At 36.9% G+C, this 5,532-nt stretch overlaps 1 non-coding gene across 1 annotated transcript; it reads right to left on the bottom strand.

The window, feature by feature from the left end:
- Positions 1-2,276: 2,276 nt before the first annotated feature.
- On the bottom strand, positions 2,277-2,383 carry LOC128281150 (small nucleolar RNA R71). Its single transcript, XR_008271362.1, has one exon. It is a non-coding gene; the product is annotated as a small nucleolar RNA R71 (small nucleolar RNA).
- Between the last annotated feature and the right edge of the window lie 3,149 nt (positions 2,384-5,532).

Consider the following 5,532-nt stretch of genomic DNA (forward strand, 5'->3'; position numbering starts at 1 on the left):
TGCCTATAAATATGAGGCTTATGCTCAATAAGAGAGGAGAGGCTTGGAGGCCACAAATTAGGTTTTAACTAGTAGATTTAGAATTAATTAGGTTTTTAATTCAGTTTTTATTTTAGTTTTAAACAGTTTTTTTCTGTTATTTTACTTGGATTTGATTTGAGCCTAAGACTTTGTTATTAAGTATTTTCTCAATTTTCTCTCACTTCTAGCTTGTGATATGCTGTAATTTGGTGAAGTAGATTAAACTAGTTGTTATATTTAAAGAACTTGAATACAATAATTTTTGTTATGTTTACATTAAATATAATGTACATCGGGTCTTTTATTAGCCTTAAAGGTCGAATGAGGCCTAAGGGAGATCTAATGTACTTTGTGAGTGTGCAGGAGACCATTAGAGGGCATTTCGAGTCAATAATGGATGCTATGTTGCAACTTGGGGGATCCAATGCCACAATATAGAGAGAAGAATGGAGAAAGTGAGAAACTACCGTTTATGTCAAGCCACAGGCTGAGGGTGTCGCAACATACCCTTAAAGATGGCTACAAAGGAACATGCTAGTTGCTATGTCGTGACACAAGTCTTGGTGTGTCACAACATCGAATCTATAATCAGAATAAAACATGAACTAGGGGTGTTTTGATTTTCATAATTGAACTTTAAGCTCAGAAATGTCAACTAACCTAGGTTAAGGACGACGGCCACCTGAAGACTATAAATAAGTCCCTTTAACACATGTAAAAGACATCTAAGTTTTAACATAGTTTTCTTCCATTAAATTTAGTCTTGTTTTCTTTCCTTCATAGGTTTTCCTGGTTGTAGCTATTTGCTTTCTTCAAGAGATCTGATTGTAAAGGATATCAACTTCTGTGGATTCGTGCTTATTATCAATATCAATCAGGCTTTTCTTAAACTCTCTATTTTAGTCTATTCCCTATGATTAATTATTCCATTTATTCCATGCTGTTTATAAAAGCCATGAGGACCTTATCCTTCAATGGGGGATTAGTGAGTGGAAGAATGATCTTTTAACTATTTGGTAGGGTTATTCAATGAAGCAATTGTTTGGGAAATGAATAACATGAAACAAACCCTAGGCCTGACAACCCTAGGAAGTCATTAAGATGGGAATTAACCCAAAATTGGTGTTGCCCATTTGTGAACACCTTGACCCCAAACGAGTCTGGATTGTGAGATTCGAAGATAAGTAGTTCTTGCTGACTCATTATGTTAGTGGAAGATCAGAAAATCTTGCTACGGTAGCGACTAGTTGATTGATGAAGAGCTCGAGATGACAGTTGGTTGAGATTGTTGAAGCAAGCTAATCACCTATATTCAGATTTGATCTTTTAGTGTTTAGGTTAGAATTGATCTAGCACTCGCCTCCCTTAGGTATGATACTCGGAGTACTCACCTAATTTGTTGCAAAACTATATTACAACTCGACCCATATACTTGTGGATATCGCCTCATCATTCTATATCTCATTGCACTATTCATACTCTGGGCATTAGTACGCCTAAAGGCGGTCAAGTTGGTGGCACCGTTGCTGAAAAGGCAATATTACTAGGTTAATTTGAATTTTTGCACTATAAATGAATAATTAAGAAATTTGTAGGTTATAGATACGATATTTTTCCATTTATTACTACTAACTTCCTTTTTCTTGGTTTAGTGTATGACTCATAGTAGGAGCACACCTATTGTAGTAGCCATAGATCCAGAGAAAATAATTTGAAGGAATTGTTGATAGCAACAACAGCAGTAGCAATAGTAGATGCAAGAACAACCACCACCCGCTGCAGGTAACATCCTATGTGACAATCCATTGTTCGACGACGTTGACGATAACACCCTAGGAGACCCACCAACTCCACAGCTACCCAAAAACGTGCATATGGCTTGAAATGAGAGAACTCTAAGGGACTATGCCCTACCAACTCTAGACATGGCTCAGGAAAGTATAGCAGGACTGACGATTATAGTTAATAATTTCGAGATCAAATCGACGATGATACAAATGGTCCAAAATAATCTACAATTTAGGGGCACTATGATAGAGGACCCTAATCAACATTTGAGACGGTTTATTCAACTCTGTGATACTTTCAAGTATAACGGGGCTAGTGATGATGCTATTCGTCTTCGGTTGTTCCTCGTTTCTTTGATTGATAACGCTTTTTCTTGGTTAGACTTATAGGCACTAGGATCTATCATAACATGGGATGAACTCGCTGGAAAGTTCTTACAGAAAATTTTCCCAATCAGTAAAGCAGTTTAACTAAGAAGAGAGATAGCTGTCTGCAGACAGATGGAGGGAGAAAGTTTTTATTAGGCATGGGAATGTTTCAAGATGTTGATTAAAAAATGCTCACACAACGGATTTCCTGATTGGATGGGATTGTAAATATTTTAGAATGGGTTGGATGTAAACGCACGATCTAGATTAGATGGAGCAGCAGGAGGAGCCCTTATGAATAGGACTTACCAGGATGTGCATGAAATTATTGAAAATGTGCCATTAAACTCCTGTCAGTGGACAACTAAATGATTCACATATGGCCTGAAACCCGCTACGGTCAAAGCTATTCAAGACGATGATAAGTATCAACAAATAGTGGATAGTCTCAACTATACCGAATCTGCTTCTACACCGTCTATGCATGGAGGAGACAAGTCACTCTTCCATTATATTAATAATCCTACTGAGGATATAAATTACATCAAGAATAGGTATGAAAACCCTTATTCAAATACATATTATCCCGACTGGGGAGATCACCCAAATTTAAGATGGGGAGGAAACCAATGGGGAGGTAACAATTCAAATCAACTTAAAAATACTAATTACCAACCTCCTTACTTGCAGAAACCTCAAGATAGAATCAACCCAAGCGATCATACTGCATGTGGTCAATTTTTGGATAGAATTGAGGAAGAGATGCAGTCAATGAGAACAGATGTCAAGCAGATGCAATCTAAGTGCACTAACTCAACAAGAACATTTACTAAGCTCGAAGATCAAATGAGCCAAGTCATGAGCATGATGGGTGACATTAAAAAATAAATTGGCACAGGTATACCTAGCAATACAGAGGATAATCAACGAAGGGAAGGTAAGGAGCACGTGAAAGCTATAGCACTCCGATCGGGCAAAGTACTGGGTAGCCCAAAAATACCTACCCCAGAGGTAACTGTGGATAATACTATGAACCTTAAGATAAGTCCTTAGAAGAAGAAAGTAACGCCCTTAACCCGTCTCAGTCATTGGATCATTGGATTAGAGTTACGGAGCATTATCAAACAATTAGAACATCACTTAACATTATATCATTTAATAAATCAATCTCATTTAGAAATCTATCAAACATTTGAATTGGGTCCCTAAATCAAGCCTTCGACGCCCTAAAAATAACTTAGAAGGAATTCGTGACTAATTTGAAACAAAATAGAAGATTTAAGAAAAATTTGCAAAAGTTTGAAAACAAGGGTCACACGGCTGTGTGGCATAACCCAGGCTGTGTAACAATTGAACAAAGGGACACACGGCGTGTCCTAGCTCGTGTCTCCACCCATGTAACTCACTGAGTTAGGTCACATGGCTGTGTCGCAGGCCGTGTAACTCTCTAACCTGCAACACATGGCCGTGCCCGTGTGCTAGGCTGTGTAACTCACTGACTTAATACACTAGGAATTTACAAATGACACACGGCCATGTAGCCAGGCCAAGTGTGTCAAACAGTTGTGTGACAGCCTGTGTTCCAGGCCGTGTGATCCTTAATTTGACCCTAAAATCAAGCCATTTCAAGGCCAAAACACATCTAACAAACCATCCCATTTGTGCACACATTCAAGATGTTTAAACATCATTCAAATACACTTAAACATACCATTTCAAACACCATAATTCATTTAACCAATATGCCATTCAAATGCACCACATTTGTGTCAAAACATCATTGATCAAATCAAAGCCCCATAACCACATTTCAAGCATAGAACCTAGTTCTTTTGTCTACCAAATAATATCATATAACCATTTACATGCCATCACAAACATACCAAAAAGGATCTTATATGCAAGCACTTAAAAATGGCCAAAATGACCTAACTTGTAAGAAATTAAAGTCTATCAAACCAAACATAAACTTCAAATCATATGCATACCAAAACATCCATTACACATTCAAGAAACACCATTACAAAAATTCCTATATATTCCATCTATAACATTGGCCAAAATACACAAAAACTACCAAAATAGTTGCTAGATAGTGTGATTGATCCCCGACAAACTTCCAGCCAATTGAGTTTCCAATAATCTATAAAACAAAGAAAAGTAACTATGTAAGTAACTAATGCTTAGTAAGCTTGTATAAACTTAAACATAACTTACCATTTCCTTAGCACAAACTATAAAATATGCATAATGTCATTACCAAGACCATAAGGTTAGTAAAAGTCTATACAAGCACCATAAAACTAACAAGTTAGTAGGTTTATCCATGATACATATGAGTTCAATCATATAGTAAGTAGATTTCATATACACATCATTTAACTCATCAATCTTTTCATAATATCATGAACATTTCAATTGTATGCTTACCATGCCATTTCCTATACTTACCTATTGAACCATCTAGAATTGCATCAGATACTTGAGAATACTCACACACATAGTGTGTCTTTCCATATAATCGCAATATTTCCTTTACAATAGTGCTCACACGAGCTGTGGAATGGGCCTGTTCACACGAGCTATATCACCCTTAACCCGTATCCACCGCTAGAATAGGGTTATGGAGCATTACCTTAAAACCAAAATATCAAAACATTCATTCCAAATTATTTCATGAATTATATCATATTCCATTAACATCGAAACATTCATTCCAAATTAAATGAGCCTTCGAGGCCTTAAAAACACTTTAGAAATGATTTAGGACTAAATCAGAAACATTTACAACTTCATGGAAAAAGATAGAAAAAATCACACTACATGGGTCACACGGCTGAGACACACGCTCGTGTCTTAGGCTGTGTGGACATTTGAAATGGGGACACACTGTCGTGTTCTAGCCTGTGTCCATGCTCACGTAACTCTCTGACTTGGGTCACATGGCTAGGCCACATGCCCGTGTGCTAGGCTATGTAACTCTTGAAATGCAACCTTTAAAAACCTATAGGGGACACACATGCTCGTGTCTTAAGCCATGTGGACAAGAAATAGGCCAAATTCAAGCCATTTCTTTCACCCAATTAAAACATACCTAAACAAGCCATTTGCACATATGACCAGGGTATTGAAACACACATTAAATATTATTAAACATGTGCATATTTAACCAATTAGCAACTAACTTGTTTCCATACCAAAACATACCACTTTTGGCACATACCAACTTTACCAATTTAGATTCAAACCATAACAAAATAACTTTACCATTTGAGCCACTTCCCTTATGTATCAAAACCATATAAATGACACAAAACTAACCATTACCAAATGGTTCCAACATCAATATATATAC

The sequence above is a fragment of the Gossypium arboreum genome, chromosome 9 (genome assembly GCF_025698485.1).
Source record: "Gossypium arboreum isolate Shixiya-1 chromosome 9, ASM2569848v2, whole genome shotgun sequence".
Lineage (NCBI taxonomy): Eukaryota > Viridiplantae > Streptophyta > Magnoliopsida > Malvales > Malvaceae > Gossypium > Gossypium arboreum.